General features: G+C 47.6%; 1 pseudogene; it reads left to right on the top strand.

Annotated features, from left to right (window-relative positions):
- Positions 1-14,171: 14,171 nt before the first annotated feature.
- On the top strand, positions 14,172-19,693 carry LOC104677844 (annotated as a pseudogene).
- Positions 19,694-19,916: the final 223 nt, after the last annotated feature.

Consider the following 19,916-nt stretch of genomic DNA (forward strand, 5'->3'; position numbering starts at 1 on the left):
AGAGGGGAGAGGGGAGAGGGGAGAGGGGAGAGGGGAGAGGGGAGAGGAGAGAGGGAATGAATTAGAGAATTAGCCGGTCATGGTGGTGCACGCTTGCAATCCCAGCTACTCAGGATGCTGAGGAACGAGAACTACTTGAGGCAGAGGCTGCAGTGAGCCCAGATCGTGCCACTGCAGTCCAGCCTGGGCGACAGAGCTAGACCCTGTCTCAAAACAACAACAACAAAAAACAACTACGTTGCACTGTACAGAGACTATATATCCACAGGCCAAACTCCCTCACATTCCGGCCCCTACCAGCCTGTTAATAGGATTTTACTATCCAGTTTAAATAGAGAAAAAAATTTTTTTGCATGTTTTTTGTTTTTTGAGACAGTCTCGCTCTGTCGCCCATGCTGGAGTGCAGTGGCCCAATCTTGGCTCACTGGAACCTCCGCCTCCCAGATTCAAGCGACTCTCCTGCCTCAGCCTCCCGAGTAGCTGGGATACAGGCGCGCACCACCACGCCCGGCTAATTTTTGTATTTTTGGAAGAGACGGGGTTTCGCCATGTTGGTCAGGATGGTCTCGAACTACTGACTTCAAGTGATCCGCCCGCCTCGGCCTCCTAGAGTGTTGGGAGTACAGGCGTGAGCCACCGCACCCGGCCTGAGAATGTTCTTATTCTACTCATGAAAACTTCGTAAATATTGGGGTCCAGGCTTAGATACTACAATGTTACAAATCTGTTCTGATCACTGCTTTGCCAAATCCCGGGTAAATCCACAGCCCTGGTCCGGTGGGCCGCATGCAATTTCCCTTCTTACTTAACAGTGGGCGCTGCAGAGAAGGGCAGGGCAGAGCGCGCACTTGGCGGGCAGGGGCCGCTTCTCCAGGATTGCGCGAGTCCGTGGGGGTGGGTCTGTGCGAGCCACGCGCAACGTCGGGGGCGGGAACAACTCTGGCTCTGTCCCCGCCGGCTGCAGCGCCTTGTGCTAGGAGGAGGGAACGGTCACTTGGCAGCGCCGTTGGGATTGAGGAGTGAGGGTCCCGGCTGGAGGTGACTCTGAGGCGGTGAGGGTGCTGGTGGCTGGCCGCTGCCGCCCTTCGGCCGCTCGTCCCTCAATTCTGTGGTGCAGGGCGACCTGATGGAGCGCGAGGGGAGCGACGGCAGCGGCGGGTCGGCCGGGTTGTGGGCGCCCCGAGTCCGGGCGGGATCCCCGGTGTGCTGCCGACCTGCTGGGTAGGCGCTGTCCTCCTGGAGCCCCTTTCCCCGTCACTTCCTCGCCGGTCCCTGAGGCGGGGCCCTGGAGTCCCGCTGGGCGTGAGGTGCAGGGAACGGCCGCATGTGGGCCCGGAGCTGGAGGGCGCTCGACTGCCACCCGAGCGGGTCTTGGCCTTTGGAGCTTCCAAGCGTCTCAGGTTCAGAGCTGCACCCCACGAGCCCGGGAGGCGGTGGTCCCCGCCCTGCCTGGGTTGCCCCAAGGCGTCCGGCCTCCTTCGAGGTGTCTCGGAGCAGCCTGGCCCGACTGAGGGATCAGAGCTCGCGCTCCCTGTGCCCGGGGGCTGCAGCCCGGACCCTCCGCGCGGGCGCCTCGGGCCAAATCCACCCCCTCCGAGACCCGCTCCGCTTTGTAGGAATCTCTTTCCCAGACCTGGTGCCACCTGGTGCCGGTTCTCCCGCTAAGCCTTCCAGATCTTTGGCACAGCTTCCTTTGAACTCTTCCTCCCCGCTGCGGCGTGAGGTGGGCCTGCTGGGAGGGTTGCTCAGATTGCTAATGCCTGGAAGAACTCTCCGTGCGCGGAAAGCTGGAGGGAGGAGAGAGGACTCACCTGGGAAGGAGGAGAAAGGTTTTGAGGGGAGGCACAGTTATTCATGTAGACCTTGAAAGGCAAGAAGACTGGGGCCCCTGGCCCTGGAAGGGGAGGTGGGGCTCCCAGCAGAGGGGACTGAGATCTTCATAAACAATGAGGGACCAGAGCAGAGGGAAGGAGGACGAGATTCCAGCCTCTAGTTCCAAACAAGGCACCTGTGATTTCTCATCCCCTGGGCAGCGACTGCCAGGCGCCGTTCAGCGCACACCTGGGACTTGCAGTGTTATCATGTGCCCAGGGATTTTCCCGGAGGGATTGTGAAATAGGAATTGTGAAGTAGCGGGTAAGGTCATCAGGCAGGTTGGGGTCAGATGCAGATGTTCGCTTGTGGTCATGCCTGAAATGAGAATCTGGCAGTTCACGTCATTTCAGAAGGTGCTGGGATCACTTTTGACAGTGATATCAAAAAATTGATGGTATTCTGGGGACGCTGTGTGAAAAATGAAATGTTCTTGCAATCTGGAGGCACTACTGGGACCAGATTAATCTGTTTTTGTTTCCTTATTTATTTATTTTTGAGACGGAGTTTCGCTCTTGTTGCCCAGGTTGGAGTGCAATGGCGTGATCTCGGCTCACTGCAACCTCCCCCTCCTAGATTCAAGCGATTCTCCTGCCTCAGCCTCCCGAGTACCTGGAATTACAGGCATGCACCACCACGCCTGGCTAATTTTGTATTTTTAGTAGAGACGGGGTTTCTCCATGTTGGTCAGATTCTTCGTGAACTCCCAACCTCAGGTGAGCTGCCTGCCTCGGCCTCCCAAAGTGTTGGGATTATAGGTGTGAGCCAGCACGCCCGGCTTTTTTTTTTTTTTTTTTTTTTGAGATGGAGTCTTGCTCTGTCACCCAGGCTGAAGTGCAGTGGTGCGATCACGGTTCACTGCAACCTCTGCCTCCTGGTGTCATGCGATTCTCCTGCCTCAGCCTCCCAAGTAGCTGGGACTACAGGCATGCATACCATGCCTAATTTTTTTTTTTTTTTTTTTTTTTTTTTTTTGTAGAGACAGGGTTTCATCATGTTGGCTAGGTTAGTCTGGAACACCTGACCTCAAGTGATCCACCCACCTCGGCCTTTCAAAGTGTTGAGATTACAGACATGAGCCTCCGCGCCTGGCCCATGCCAATTGTTTCATAAAATGTTTTACAATCGAGCTTCCTCTGGTTTTCTTCGTGACTAGATTCAGACTTCTTGTTCAGAATGCCACCTGTATAGGTGATGTACGCTTGTCAGTGGATCACCTTAAGAGATGTCAATTTATACCTTTGTTGACAAGTTTGATCCTTTCATGAAGATGGTATCTGTCAGATCTCTCCATTGAAAGGGTGCCAGAACCCTCTTAATAGTCCTATATGGGGTGATACTTTGGAACTGAATATTCTGTTGACTCTTCTGGCTTTTAATTCCCTTTTATTTCACTAAGAAAAGATTGAGATAAGTGGATTTGGGGTGATAGTTTTAATGTATCAAAGTAGAGAATCTGTATCCCTGATACTTGTTTTGATCTCAGAAATTGTTCTGAAAATTTTAAACTGCAACGTGTACTTGAGTTTAATATTATTTTTATGGATATATAACTTCAAGGTGTTGATTACCACGGATCATTCATTCAGTGTGGATACATTTGGCCAAGTGCAGGCTCTGACCTGGAGGTATAAGCAGATGGGAGGCATGGCCCTTGACCCCAAATAGGTGAGAATTTGGTGGTAAACATATAACCTGTGTATTAGTCCATTTTCATGCCACTGATAAAGACATACCTGAGACTGGGCAATTTACAAAAGAAAGAGGTTTAATTGGACTTACAGCTCCATGCAGCTGGGGAAGCCTCACAATCATGGTGGAAGGCAGGGAGGAGCAAGTCACGTCTTCTATGGATGGCAGCAGGTGAAGAAAGAATGAGGAAGATGCAAAATCAGAAACCCCTGATAAAACCATCAGATCGCCTGAGACTTACTCACTACCACAAGAGCAGTATGAGGAGAACCACCACCATGATTCAATTATCTCCCTCGAGGTCCCTCCCACAACACATGGGAATTATGGGAGTACAATAAGAGATTTGTGTGCGGACACAGAGCCAGACCGTATTAACCTGCATCCCATCTTTAGCTGGAATGATGGCTGTATTAGGTACATGAGGTCTGATCTTGTTTGAGGCACCAAAGCCTGTTTTCCTGAAGCATAGGTAATATTTTGGCCCCACAGAAAAGGTTATTTGCAGTTTATGCCAACTTGTTAGTGCAAAATCATTGCTCTGAAATATTCATTTCTACCAGGAAGCTTTGATTTTTTTTACCTGCAATATCTGCCCAACCCTCCTTATTCCAGTTTTTCAAATTTCTTGTGTCATTTTTAACGAATCTGAATGTCAAGGCATGCAGATCTTTTTCTGGTATCAGAATTGACTTTATTGTGTGATAATATGGATTTCACTCAAACGAAAGTCCTAGTGGGTCTTGTGATCATTAAAGTACAACCCAATAATATTTTTCTTCTGTCATTGCTGAAATCAAGACTGGGTCACATTTGGCCCACTCATTTATTCATTCACTCAACAAACATTTGCTCGGTGTCAATTGTGTGCCCCCCCTTTTTTTTCCTAGGTACCAGGTCAGGATGCCATGGTGAACAAAACAAAGCCCTTTCCCACATGGAGCTTTCAAGCCATTCTCCTGCCTCAGCCTCCCAAGTAGCTGGGACTACAGGCTCCTGCCACCATGCCTGGCTAATTTTTTGTATTTTTATTAGAGATGGGGTTTCACCGTGTTAGCCAGAATGGTCTCGATCTCCTGACCTCATGATCTGCCCGCCTTAGCCTCCCAAAGTGCTGGGGATTACAGGTGTGAGCCACTGCGCCCGGCCTTTTTTTTTTTTTTTGAGACGGAGTCTCGCTGTGTCGCCCAGGCCGGAGTGCAGTGGCACAATCTCAACTCACTGCAACCTCCGCCTCATGGATTCAATTCTCTGCCTCAGCCACCTGAGTAGCTGGGATTACGGGTGCCCACCACCACACCTGGGTAATTTTTGTATTATTGGTAAAGACAGGGTTTCACCATCTTGGCCAGGCTGGTCTTAAACTCCTGACCTCATGATCCACCCACCTCGGCCTCCCAAAGTTCTGGGAGTGCAGGTGTGGGCCACCTTGCTGGCCAATTCTGACTTTTTAAAAAAGGAAACAATCCAGGGGTTTTTAGTATGTTCAGAGAGCTGTACAACTATCGTCACAATCAGTTTGAGAATATTTGCTGCATCCCGAGAAGAAATCCCATACGCAGTGGCATTGATTTACTGGCTTTGCATGGAGAATAGATGGAAAGCCTGATCAGGACAAAGTCTACTCAGGCTAGGACCCAGAGACCACTGAGGTGAGGCAGACCAGGGGCACACCCAAGAACCAGGGAAGAGCAGGCAGGCAGTATCCAGAGACAGGTGGTTGACTACAGTTGGTAGTTCAGTGGGCACGTCCTCTTGTTAGGGAGGAGTGGAGAGGAGAGTTGGACGTCCAGGCTTTGACAAGAGAGGAGCCTCCCAGTGGACAACGGGTGGAGCTGCAGGCTGATGGGCAATGATTAGTATCAAGGCAGCCCAGCCTCAGCATGGAGTTGCAGGACCACATAAGACTCTTAATCCTCAGGAGGGCTCGTGTGGTCTGCTTAGAACCCCAGTTTAAGGGGAACTGGCTGTGTTGACCCAGTTATTCACTGGAACACAAGACGAGAGTGGGGCCAGCTGGAAGGAGGGCTGAGTGCTGAGCCTCACGCTGCCCCCTTGGCTCAGGTTCTTTGCATTACTGCCATTTGGGGCCAGGTTGGTCTTGAGGCCTTGGTTAGGAATTAGGTGACTCTGCTGTGGCGGTTAGAGGCCAGGGAGCTGGCCATTATAGACCCCTTGTGTTTATGTTCTCTGTGTCTGTTCTCTTTCACTGCAATATCTCTCTGAAAATATATCCTTAAAGAAATAAACTCTGAGAGCAGGCATCTTAGACTCTGTTTTTCACCAATGTTGCCAGCATATAGAACGAACTCTGTAAATATTCATAGATAGACTGGGCACAGTGGCTCATGCCTGTAATCCCAGCACTTTGGGAGGCCAAGGTGGGCGGATCATCTGAGGTCAGGAGTTCAAGACCAGCCTGGCCAACATGGCAAAACCCCATTGCTACTAAAAATACAAAAAAATTAGCTTGGCATAGTAGCTTGTGCCTGTAATCCCAGCTACTTAGCTGGGCGTGGTGGTGCACACCTGCTGTCCCAGCACTTTGGGAGGCTGAGGCGGGTGGATTACTAGAGGTCAAGAGTTCAAGACCAGCCTGGCCAACATGAAATTCTGTTGCTACTAAAAATACAAAAATTAGCCGGGCATGTTGGCGTGTGCCTGTAGTCCCAGCTACTCAGGAGGCAGAGGCAGGAGAATCGCTTGATCCCAGGAGGTGGAGGTTGCAGTGAGCTGAGATTGTGCCACTCGACTCCAGCCTGGGTGACAGAGTGAGACTCAAAAATAAATAAATAGGCCGGGCGCAGTGGCTCAAGCCTGCAGTCCCAGCACTTTGGGAGGCTGAGACGGGCGGATCACGAGGTCAGGAGATCGAGACCATCCTGGCTAACACGGTGAAACCCCATCTCTACTAAAAAATACAAAAAACTAGCCGGGCGAGGTGGCGGGCGCCTGTAGTCCCAGCTACTCGGGAGGCTGAGGCAGGAGAATGGCGTAAACCCGGGAGGCGGAGCTTGCAGTGAGCTAAGATGCGGCCACTGCACTCCAGCCTGGGCGACAGAGCGAGACTCCGTCTCAAAAATAAATAAATAATAAATAAATAAATAAATATTCACAGATTAATGAATAAATTCTTAATGTTTGTATAAGTTTGCTATTGTTACAGTAATTAATTCCCCAAATTGAGCTACTTAAAACCATATTGATTTTGTAATCTTACAGTTCTTACTTCTGGTGGTCAAAAGTCCAAATTGATGTCTCTGGGCTAAAACCAAGGTGTCAACAGGACTATGTTCTTTCCAGAGGCTCTAGGAAGAATTTCTTTCCTTGACTTTACCAGCTTTTAGAGGCCACCGCATTCCTAGGCCCGTGGTCCCCTCCTCCAAATCCAGCAGCGTAACATCTTCAAATCTTTCTGACTCTGACCTGCTGTCTCCTCCTCACAAACAAACATGATTACTTTAGACCTGTCTTGAAAATTTACAATAACCCCCTACTGCAAGATCTTTAATCACAACTGATTAAATATCCTTAATTTAATCACAGGGTTTTTAAAAATTATTTTCTTCAATTTGTTAAATAGGCCACCAAACCATTTCTTCAACACCTTTTGCCTTGTAACCTATTCACAGGTTTTGGGGATGAGAATTTGAACACCTTTTGGGACCCATTCTACCACAGTGCTTAATCTCATTTCCCCTTATATTCTTCTATTTTTTTATTCATTTGAGACAAGGTCTTACTCTCTTGCCCAGCCTGGAGTACAGTGGTGCTGTCATGGCTCACTGTAGCGTCCACCTCTTGGGCGCAAATGATTCTCCCAACTCAGCCTCCTGAGTATCTGGGACCACAGGTGTGAGCCACCATGCCCAGCTAGTTTTTTATTTTTTATTTTTTGTAGAGATAGGGTCTCCCCATGTGGCCCAGTCTAGTCTTGAACTCCTGAGCTCAAATGATCCTCCCACCTCGGCCTCACAAAGTGCAAGGATTATAGGTGTGAGCCGCCACTCCCAGCCTTTTTTTCCTTTTTTCTTTTTTAAAGACATGGGGTCTCGCTCTGTTGTGTAGTGATGCCGTGTAGTGTTGTGCAGTGATGTGATCATAGTTCACTATAACCTTGAACTTCTGGGCTCACACAATCTTCCTGCCTCAGCCTCCCCAGTAGCTAGGACTACAGAGAAGCCAGGACCTCAGATACATGTTCCCACACATGGGTGGTCTCCAGCCACTGGCTTTAAGCCATCCTCCTGCTTTGGCCTCTGAAAGTGCTGGAATTACAGGCATGTGCCACCGTGCCCAGCCGTCTTTTATTATGGTTTAGTTGTCTGACTTCCTTATAGGAAACTGTCGTGCCTTTAGCTGCCAAAGTAAAGCTGCCAACAAAACTGAAGATAATGCACACACTTGATTTGAAGCAGTGAACAAAGAAATACTACAAGATACTTTGACAAAGATTTTTGACAGTGTTGAGCCAGGGAAATGAAAAGTATATGACAATCGACAAATAGTTATTAAATAGATGGCAAATTAAGGTGCAGTAGATTAAAGGGAAATCACTTTTTAAAAAGTGTTTTATAGAACTGTGTTTGCCTTTGCTCTTATAATCCTTTAATAATCTCATCCATCTGAAACAGCTTTATATACTACCTTAATAGAGCCTTTTTTTCCTACTTGAAGTGACTTTAGCGATGCTATATAATATATGTAGGCCCTGAAGGAGCTAATGGATTTGGCTCAAGCTTGTAGGGGGTGCAATGTGCCTCCCCTTTTCAAAACCTGAGGGAGGTTCTGGCCTGCTACACCAGATCCTGTTTACAAATTGGCCTTTAAGCTTTTAAGAAAACTGATGGCCAGTTGCCGTGGCTCATGCCTGTAATCCCAGCACTTTGGGAGGCTGAGGTGGGTGGATCACAAAGTCAGGAGTTCAAGACCAGCCTGGCCAACATGGTGAAACCCTGTATCTACTAAAAATACAACAATTAGCTGGGCATGGTGGCATACACCTGCTATCCCGGCACTTTGGGAGACTGAGGCGGGTGGATTACTTGAAGTCAAGAGTTCAAGACCAGCCTGGCCAACATGGTGAAATTCTGTCTCTACTAAAAATACAAAAATTAGCTGGGCTAGGTGGCATGTGCCTGTAGTCCCAGCTACTCAGGAGGCAGAGGCCAGAGAAGCGCTTGAACGCGGGAGGCAGAGGTTGCCGTGAGCCAAGATCGTGCCACTGCACTCTAGCCTGGGCGACAGAGTAAGACTCCATCTCAAAAAAAAAAAAAAAAAAAAAAAGGAAAATTGAGATGTGGGTCAGACACCTAGCAGACCTCCTGGGGCAGGGGCTGTGTTCCTGGGGAAGTGGGAAGGGTTGAGTGTTGGTATCTCAGATTGTGCTGCCTTAATGAAATACCACAGATTAGTTTGTCTTAAAAAGCAGACACTGGGGTCAGACGTGGTGGCTCATGCCTGTAATCCCAGCACTTTGGGAGGCTGAGGCGGGTGGATCATCTGAGGTCAGGAGTTCGAGACAGCCTGACCAACATGGTGAAACTCCGTCTCTACTAAAAATACAAAAAATTAGCCGGCCGTGGTGGCACATGTCTGTAATCCCAGCTTCTCAGGAGGCTGAGACAGGAGAATTGCTTGAACCCGGGAGGCAGAGGTTGCAGTGAGCCAAGATGACACCACTGCACTATGGCCTAGGTAACAAGAGTGAAACTCTGTCTCAAAAACAAACAAACAAAGAGCAAAACAGACACTGGCTGGCCTTGTGGCTCACACCTGTGATGCCAGCACTTTGGGAGGCCGAGGTGGGAGGATTGCTTGAGACCAGGAGTTCAAGGGTGCGGTGAGCTATGATCGAGCACTGCATTCCAGCCTGGGCAACGGAGAGGGACCATGTCTCTAAACACACACACACACACAGACATTGTTTCCTCCGTTCTGGAGGATGGAAGTGTGAGGTAAGGGTGCTAGCATGGTTGGGTTCTGACTTGAAGTTGGGTGCCTTCTATGTCCTCACAGAGCAGAGAGAGAGATATCAGGAGATTGAGATCTCTTCCTCTTGTAAGGCCACAGCCCTATCATGTTTAACATGGGAATCTGTGGTGCACACAGTTCAGCCCTTAGTTGGTTGGCATACCTGTGTCCAGACCCACTTTTCTGGAAGTTTCCAGCTTCATGTGTTTCTGGCAGATCAGGGCCCTGCCTCCTAGGTCTCTGCCCTGATGGTTATGGGACAGTCAGTAAGAAGCCAGGCTCCAGCAGTGCCTTGAATTACTACTAAAAGCCGTGCTTATCACGCCTTCAGCAGAAGCCTTCCACAGCAGGGGTCCAGGGGGTGATCTCACGTCAGTGGGGGCAGACAGCAGGCAGTGGTGACTAATCTGAGTTCTTTTTTTTGTTTTTTTGAGACAGAGTCTTGCTCTGTCGCTCAGGCTGGAGGGCAGTGGTGGCGTGATCTCGGCTCACTGCAACCTCTGCCTCCCAGATTCAACCAATTCTCCTGCCTTAGCCTCCTAAGTGGCTGGGATGACAGGAGCGTGCCACCATGCACAGCTAATTTTTGTTTTTGTTATTTGCTTTTTTTTGGTGGGTGAACAGAGTCTCAGTCTGTCGCCCAGGCTCCAGTGCAGTGGCACAATCTCCACTCACTGCAACCTCTGCCTCCCAGATTCCAGTGATTCTCCTGCCTCAGCCTCCCGAGTAACTGGGGTTACAGCCACACGCCACCACACCTAGCTAATTTTTAGTAGTAGTAGTAGTAGTACAGATGGGGTTTCACCGTGTTGACCAGGCTGGTCTTGAACTCCTGACCTCAGGTGAGATCCACCTGCCTCGGCCTCCCAAAGTGCTGGGATTACAGGTGTGAGCCACCACACCAGGTCTTAGTCTGAGTTTTTGGAGGCAGGTTTGCATCTCATTTTTTCGCTTTGGACCAGTGAATTCCTGATGCCATCATAGAACTTTCTGCAGACTAGGTGTTTGGGTGGTCAGAGGGTCAGCTTGATTTGGGAGTGGCAGGTGAGGACTCGGGATAGAAGATGGTCTTTCTGCTTTGGAAGAGAGGCATGGTGCTGTGCTGGGGTTTGGGGATGAGCTGGCAGTGGGTGGTGGACCGGAGGCCTCAGCTGGGAGGCCAGGCTGCTCTAGACTGAGCCAGGGGCCACAGTAGCTGCCCAGGCAGGAGGGATTTGTGTGGGCGCCAGAGCTCTGGTGGATGCACATTTGTCAGGGAAGAGCAGTATCCAAATGCAGGCGCTGCCCCCTCTGGAGCTGCTCCCAGCCAGGGAGGGCGAGTCTCTGGGCAGCAAAGGTAGGAATAGCTCCTGGCCTAATGGCAGCCAGAAAAGAAGCTGCCGGAGGATATGAGTTTGTTGTGGAAGAGGTGGAGCCTGAAACCCTGAATACCGAGAATCCTGCCCTCAATTTCTGATTGACACTATTGACTAAAGGTGGCTTTTTTCATTGGTGGAGGAAGGGCAGTGGTTCGTTTATTCAGCCTCAATTTATCCATATCCTGGGCATGAGAGTACCCACCTCTCTCCTCGGATATGTGGAGGGATCACGTAGGACAATCAATGGATATAATAATTGTTTCAAATCCTGCATATACCTCATAGGTGTGAAGTGGTTGTGTCATTTGTGAATTCTCTTGGCCAGGCACCAGTGGGAAGTTAGATAGTGACCTGGAGTTTGTGTTGAGGAAGTAGTGACCTTTGAATGCCTGCCTTTGTAGCTGTTGCACATATGTTAGGCTTACTTTCAATTAAATGGAATTAACTAATTGATTTCTTCAGTGGTCCAAGTGATAACAGAGCCAACCCTTTTTAGCCCATAGGGGTGAGAGTCTAGCTTAGTGACGGGTTGTTTTTGGGAGACACACCCTTTGCATCCTCACTTCTCTGTCCCCTGTGTCCACTCTGCTCTCCCTCTCACCCATTCTGCCAGCTGTACTGGCCCCATGGGTACGCAGAGCACATGCACTTGTTGAGTCTAGATCCTTCATCCCTGAGACATTGCTGCACCCCATCACCTCATCACCTCACTTCCTTCAGGTCTCCAACATGTCAGGTCATCCTGAATATTTTCTTTAAAACTTTCTGTTAAATTCTACCTTCATTATTCTTTCATTTTAGCCTGCCTCATTTTTCTCTGTGGCATTTATCACTATTTGATATTGTTGCATATTTATTCATCTATTTTCTGTCTGCTTGGTTAGGAACATAAGCTCCATTAGGATGGAGACTTTGTTTTGTTTAGGTTATATTCTCATCATCTGGAATAGTGCCTGTAGGGCCTCAAAAAGTTCATAACAGATTAATGAGTAAATTTAACAAGTAGACACTATTGATGGTGCTGAGCCACATCTCTGCCCTCTCTGAACTTGGAGCAGAATTATGCACACAGGCAAGTATACAGACTTTGATGCCTGGTGCTGCCGTTTTGCAAAAAGACTTTTCCAACCCACTGTCTTCTTTTTGAATTTTTAAATAAATCTGACTGAGCGCGGTGGCTTACATTTGTAATCCCAGCACTTTGGGAGGCCAAAGCGGGCGGATCATGAGGTCAGGAGTTCGAGACGAGCCTGGACAACACGGTGAAACCCCGTATCTACTAAATATACAAAAAATTAGCTGGGCGAAGTGGCAGATGCCTGTAATCCCAGCTACTCAGGAGACTGAGGCAGGAGAATTGCTTGAACCCAGGAGGCGGAGGTTGTAGTAAGCCAAGACCATGCCACTGCACTCCAGCCTGGGCAACAGAGCGAGACTCCGTCTCAAAAATAAATAAATAAGTAAGCAAGTAAGTAAGTAAGTCTGGATATTTTAGTCCTGGAAAGGATACCACATTTGAAGTCAAAGACCTGATCTGAAATTCTGTCTTCACCGTTACTTGCTGTACCTTTGATAAATGCCCTAACCTCCCTCACCCATGGTTTTCTCCACTATGTAATGGGAAAATACTTGTTCTGCCTGCCTGGGGCTTAACATTTATTGTAAAGATCAAATGAAATGAATTTCTCCCCCTGCCCCACAGTGTGTTGGAGTCTGGCAGTTGTCTCCTGGCCCCTATCCTCTGTTGCAAGTTGAGAAATGTGATCTTTGTTTCCTGTCCAACCCTAGAGATCCAGAAGGCATGGATCTGTCACAGAGAGTTACACAACATTTTCTACCCAAATCCCAATTGACGAAAATCCACAGGAAGACAAGGCAGGCTCTTTTCATCCTACCCGTAATGACTAGTCCATCATTACCTCAGTAACTTGATCATAATCCCTGGTAGTAGATATCCCTCCCCGAAGCTGATGAAACAGGGCAGAGAGAAAGTATACAAGAGAAGAAGAGGGAGGGAGGTTTCTCTAAAACAAGACCTACAATAAGGACATTATTGTCTAGAAGGAAATAAATAATTGGAAGTTTCTGAAAACTGGGATTTCTTCATCTCGAATGACCTTATTAGCCCAAAAAAGTACAACAATTATTCTCCTCACATAATAGTAATGGTGGGAATCAAAATGAATCAGTAGATGGGGGATCCAGGTGGGAATGCTGCTACACCATAGTAGAATCGTTCTGGGAACCTACAGTGGGGAAGGATCACTTGTAGCAGAAAGATCCAGAGTTGTACAGAGGGATCATGTCAGCAGTGATCACTTTTCAGTAACGACCCTTTCCTGCTGATCATTTTAGGATCACTATGAGGTCAGATTGGATGGTGGGAGTGGATACCAATTTTTTTTTACTGCCTACATATGCTTCATGAGCTATAATTTGTCTTTTTCTCTTCCACAGATCTCTGTTTCTTTTCCTTTCATGCCCATAATTTATCATACAGATGTGGTTTAATGCTTTGTTGATTTGACACAGATTCCTTTTCCATTTCATTGATTGCTACTAAAAGATGCACAAGGCTTTCAGGTCCTCACATGAATGGTGAGATGAGATCCAACATCAAGAATCTGAAGCAGAGACACTTGTGGTTTCGGAATATGTAAATAGAGCTTGGTGATTTTCTGTTGAGTTTGTTGGGGGAATGCATAATGATTAGGATTAGGTGTTTTTCTATTTTAAAAAGTTGCTTCTAGAGGCATAGAAGATAATTCTGATACACTATTTAAATTTTCCATACAAATCCAGGCATGTTTATGAAAAAGAAAAAACACCAGTACAAAACAAATAAGATCTGATCTGACTGGGCGTGGTGGTGCACGCCTGTAATCTTAGCACTTAGTGAGGCCAAGGCAGGAGGATCCCTGCCTTAAAAATATATATATGTATTTTTTGAGACGGAGTCTCGCTCTGTCGCCCGGGCTGGAGTGCAGTGGCCGGATCTCAGCTCACTTCAAGCTCCGCCTCCCGGGTTGACGCCATTCTCCTGCCTCAGCCTCCCGAGTAGCTGGGACTACAGGCGCCCGCCACCTCGCCCGGCTAGTTTTTTGTATTTTTTAGTAGAGACGGGGTTTCACTGTGTTATCCAGGATGGTCTCGATCTCCTGACCTCGTGATCCGCCCGTCTCGGCCTCCCAAAGTGCTGGGATTACAGGCTTGAGCCACCGCGCCCGGCCTCCCTTGTGTCTTTTTAATAGACCAGAGCCCTTCTTCTGATTTCTAGAAGACCCACAGTGTAGCAGGCCCTCTTCCCCATGTAGCTCGGGATTTAACTTAGGCCAATCGAATGGTTTTCACTAAAGTCATATTAACTGATATGGGCTGTTAAGAGCTCAGAAGGTTCTAGGCAGTGTTTCCTGCATGGCTACGCTAGGTATGTGAGGGCCCCTTAGGTTTCAGCCAAGACAGGTGACTCTTAGCACCCAGAGCCCTTCAGATCTGATGGCGGTTGGTACTGTTGGTTCTTCTAATGATTTCAGAGGATGGTGACCCTCGTGATGCAGAGCATGGCGTTTCTCCAGTCCTCCTTTCCTGTCCCGGGATCCCAGTTATATGTGAACGGAGACCTGAGGCTGCAGCAGAAGCAGCCACTGAGCTGTGGTGGCCTAGATGCCCGATACAACGTAAGGGCGCTTTTCATCGTCCAGCTCCTTTGTTTCTGTGTGTTACTGGTCATCGAGTTCTTTGAAGAGGGGAATAAAAAGTAGAAACATTTCTCTGTGGGTGGCTTTCAAGGGGCCTTCTGAGAAATTCTTGCCATGAAGTCTTTTCAGGCTGTGAAGAGACACCTGTATTTACACCTAGAGGGAGACAGAGAAAAAAAATCTGTGTTTGTTGAATAACTAAATTGTTTATTGTTTTTAGGTACACATGTGCGTGTGTGCACACACACACACACACGCACATATTCTCTCTTCCATACACACACTTGGAGTATGTGTTTCCAAGAGATTATGTAAAATGATGATGTAAAATGTTCATGTAAAGTACTTCAGAAATACTACTAGACAGTTTACTGAACCCATAACATATGCCACCCCTGAGTGCGGGGGTTTACGTGTATCATCTCCTTTAATCATCACAGCAACCTCTGAGCTGCCTGCAGTGTCCTTTCCCAGCACTCCAGCCAGTGGTCCCTTTGCTGTCCCCCTTGCTTCCTTGCAGCCACCTTGGCCTTTTTGCTGTTCCTCAAACCCAAGAAGCGGCTGCCACCTCAGGGCTTTTGCTTTTGCCATTTCCCCTGCCAGGCATCCACTGCGGCTTATCTGACCACGCCATTCAGGTCCCTGTTCAGATATCGCCAAGCACAGTCCTTCCCTGACCTGCTTCTGCAGTAGCAGCCCCTCCCTCCACCATCTCTCAGCCACTGTCTCCCTCCTGCCGCATGGCCTACTCAGGACACGTGTTTATGTGTTTATTTGTTGTCTGCCTCAGGCTTGACAGCAATGGCATCTCATACACTATCACGTCCGTGCCTAGCACACTGCCTATCACATGATAAGTTCACAGATACTTGTTTAAAGAATGAACTCATTTTGCAGAAGACAAAACTGGGGCCTATAGCGATTAATTTTCCCAAAGGCTCAAATCTTGAAAGTATAACAGAGCCAGGAACTTTCTGTGTCCAGAACTCATGCATCTAATCACTCATTCTTCACCTTTATTTTATCACAGTGGGGACCATAGAAGTTGGGCTGCTGTACTTTGGAAAATGAAAAAGGGAAATTATCAGTTATAAGCCATCCTCCCACCTCAGCCTCCAAGGGTACTGGGAATACAGACATGAGCCACCGCACCTAACCTTTTTTAAAACAATTTCATTTATTATTTTATTTATTTTTTGTAACAGGGTTTAGCTTTGTCACCCAGGCTGGAGTGCAGTGGCGCAATCATGGCTCACTGCAGCCTCGACCTCCCCAGACTCAGGTGATTCTCCTACCTCAGCCTTCTGAGCAGCTAGCTGGGACTAAGGTGCATGGTAGCATGCCTGACTAAATTTTACATTTTTTGTAGAGATGGGGTTTGCCATGTTTCTCAGGCTGGTGTCAAATTCCTGGACCCAAGTGATCCACTCACCTTGGCCTCCCAACATGCTGGCAGGTGTGAGCCGCTGTGCCTGCCCTTGCACCACCTTTTTAATTAAAAAACTAGAGTCTCACGCTGTGGCCAAGGCTGAAGTGAAGTGGCCTACTTATGACTCATTGTGCCTCATACTCCTGGAGGCACCACAATGCCTAGTTTATTGAGATTTTTTTTCTTTTTTTTTGATAGAGATGGGGTCTTTATGTTGCCCAGGCTAGTCTCGAACTTCTGGCCTCAAGCAGACCTCCTGCCTCAGCCTCCCAGATTGCTGGGATTACAGACATGAGCCATAACATCCAGCAGAGAGAGATTTTATAAGTAGCTTTAAAACCTATGAAACATGGACACTGACCACTTATTTTCATCCCCGCAGAAGGAAGGACAGAGTAAATGAACTTAAATTGTTGCAAGAGAGTTTATTCATCTTTGAAGAGAAGATTATTGATACTGCAGTAGGCCACCAAGAACGAGAGGGTGCTCTGTGGGACCAGCCTGGGTGGGCAGAAGGGTAGAAGGAAGAGAGGAGGAGTCTCCTAGGTGCTTACACCACATCCTCCTCCTGTGTCCCAGGTATCCGTGATCAATGGGACCATCCCCTTTGCCTATGACTACGACCTCACCCATATTGTTGCTGCCTACCAGGAGAGGAACGGTGAGTCACAGGTAGAGCTCATTCAGCCGCTGCTCAGGACTTTCAAGGTTAGTGGGGGCAACAGAGACAAGCAGAATTGGAACCCTTGTGATAAAAATGTGAAAACCTGTGAATGCTCAACGATGGGAGCAAATGTGCTGTCCAGGATTTGTCCTTTTCGTCCTCATCTTCAGACCTGGGACCGCCCCCACCCCTCCAGCATCCCATGGTCCAGAAGGTTAGTGATAGTTAAATGCCATCATTTTCCCACCAGTGGCTTGATGGTTTTCCTTTTAAAATATATAAGCCTAATTGAGTTGTTCCCCATACCACACCTATAACAGATGCCAAAGACAAATTGCTGTTCATGCTTTTCAGAGAGAAGCAGAGGACGTGGGTGACTCTCCACACATTAGTAGTCTTGCAGCAGAACAGGAGTGCCCCTGCTTCCTGCCAGAAGGCACAGTGTGCTCATTCCTTACAGAGCTCTAGGCCAGGGCATGTGTTAACTCAGCTCGTTTGGCTGGTCAGTGACAGGTTTTCTGTAAAGGCATCTACAGTGTTACTTGGCAACCAGACATCATGGAGACTATACACAAACATTTCACAAGGAAGACTACTGCAAATCCAGTATTGCTTTCTGATTTCATGTCATACATTAGCAGCATTTTTCTAATAATAAACGGAATTCTAAAACAAAACTAAAAATCACGGCCCAAGAAATTGATATTTTTCTTTACTTTTTTCACTCTTTATTCTTATGTGGATTTTTATTTTTTTATTTATTTTTTATTTTTATTTTTGAGATGGAGTCTCACTCTGTCACCCAGGCTAGAGTGCAGTGGCACGATCTCGGCTCACTGCAAGCTCCGCCTCCCAGGTTCACACCATTCCCCTGCCTCAGCCTCCGGAGAAGGCTGAGGTGCCCACCACCACACCCAGCTAATTTTTTGTATTTTTAGTAGAGATGGGGTTTCACCGTGCTAGCCAGGATGGTCTCGATCTCCTGACCTCGTGATCTCCCCGTCTCAGCCTCCCAAAGTGCTGGGATTACAGGCATGAGCCACCGTACCTGGCAATTATTTGTATTTCTATGTAATAAAAGTATTTTCCCCCACTGCTACAAAGTTCTAATTTTTTTTCTTGAAGAGGCACAGGGTCATATTCTGATGCTCAGGCTGGAGTGCAGTGCTGTAATCATAGCCGATTGTCACCTGAAATGCTGTGGTTTCAGTGATCATCTCACCTCAGCCTCTTGGGCCGCTAGGACTACAGGCACGTGCCACCATGCCCAGCTAATTTTTTTTATTTTTTGGCAGAGAGAGGGTCTCGATATGTTAGCCAAGCTGGTCCCAAACTCCTGGCCTCAAGTGACCCTCCCACCTTGGCCTCCCAGATCCTTGGGATTACAAGAATGCGTGACTTTGTCCAGCCAAACATAATATTTAGAGTGGCAACATATTATTCTTTCAGTTAGCCATTCAGCAATTGTAGATGATCACATGACCATTTCCAAGTTTTTGACATATTTTAATATAAATGTTAGTCCATCTTACACAGCTGTAAAGACATACCGAGACTGGGTAATTTATAAAGAAAAGAGGTTTAATTGATTTGCAGTTCTGCATGGCTGGGTAGGCCTCACAATCCTGGCAGTAGGCACCTCTTCACAGGGCGGCAGAAGAGAGAATGAGAGCAGAGCTAAGGGGGAAGCCCCAAATAAAACCATCAGATCTCGTGAGAACTCACTATCATGAGAACGGCATGGGGAAACTGCTCTCATGATTCAGTTATCTCCACCTGGTCCTGCCCTTGATACATGGGGTTTGTTACAATTCAAGGTGAGATTTGGGTGGGGACACAGAGCCAAACCATATCAAATATTTTTTTGACAAATGTCTTAACAAATTATTTGTTAATCTACTTTGTACACTCAATTTTTAATGCTTTCTAATGATTTCTTTCAGTTCTGAAGTACAGAATATCCCACAGGAATAAAATAATATTTTTATAGCCAGGCGTGGTGGCTCATGCCTGTAATCCCAGCACTTTGGGAGGCCAAGGTGGGCAGATCACCTGAGGTTGGGAGTTCGAGACCAGCCTGACCAACATGGAGAAACCCTGTCTCTACTGAAAACACAAAATTAGCTGGGCGTGGTGGCGCATGCCTGTAAACCCAGCTACTCAGGAAGCTGAGGCAGGATAATTGCTTGAACCCGGGAGGCGGAGGTTGCAGTGAGCCAAGATCACACCATTGCACTCCAGCCTGGGGCAACAAGAACGAAACTCCTTCTCAAAAAAAAAAAAAAAAAAAAAGTATTTTTATAGCCCTCAATATATTTTGCCAATAGGCTGTCCCCATCATGGATTCATGGTTAATGATTGTATTGCAGTTGCCACCATCCTGAATGACTCCAGCTTCCTCTGGCTGGTGGGCAGAGCCATGAAACTCCATTTGTGATTAATGCTGTCATCCAATATCCTGTGGAAACCATATCATATCCTTTCTGTTAGAGAGGCAGTGGTAACTCAGCTTCCAAAAAGGAAAGATTCCAAACTTGTCGCCAGTAGAAACAGATGTGGGAACGTTTGATTGGAAATTGCTATAGCACTGTATCTCCACATAAATGACTGAGTCTGCTCTTTATACAGGGGGGGAATCATTTCCTGTTCGTATTTCTTTCTAAGCCATTCCTCTAAGTCAGAATCATCCATATTTATTATTTAATAATCTTTCATTATTCCTTTCATCTTGAGTATTTGAAATATTCTTGCCATTTCCTGTCTGGCCTAAACCTTAGTTTACTTTGACTTATACCATGTGGTCCTCAACTCTTTAACTGTCTGTCCTTATCAGCCAGGATTCTGGGAGATGGTAAAGTTTGCCTGGGTGCAGTATGTCAGCATCCTGCTTATCTTCCTCTGGGTGTTTGAAAGAATCAAGATCTTCATGTTTCAGAATCAGGTGGTGACCACCATCCCTGTGACAGCGACGCCCCAGGGAGAAATGTGTAAGGAGCACTTATCCTAGGAAGGCCATTTCTGAAGACTTGGCAGGACCGTGGCTGCCTCATTCTCATCTTCTGGGAACATCTTAGGACCTTTTGAAAGAGCCCGGAGGACACATGCGGGCTTGTATGCTTTTCCCCTCAGAGACAACCGTTCTTTCCAGTTTTGCTCTACACAAGTTCTGTATCTTCAGAGATCCTGCAGAATCACCAAGGACTAGTTTGTGGAAAGGTCTGAGAGTTCCT

This window comes from Rhinopithecus roxellana, chromosome 20 (assembly GCF_007565055.1).
Source record: "Rhinopithecus roxellana isolate Shanxi Qingling chromosome 20, ASM756505v1, whole genome shotgun sequence".
Classification (NCBI taxonomy): Eukaryota; Metazoa; Chordata; class Mammalia; order Primates; family Cercopithecidae; genus Rhinopithecus; species Rhinopithecus roxellana.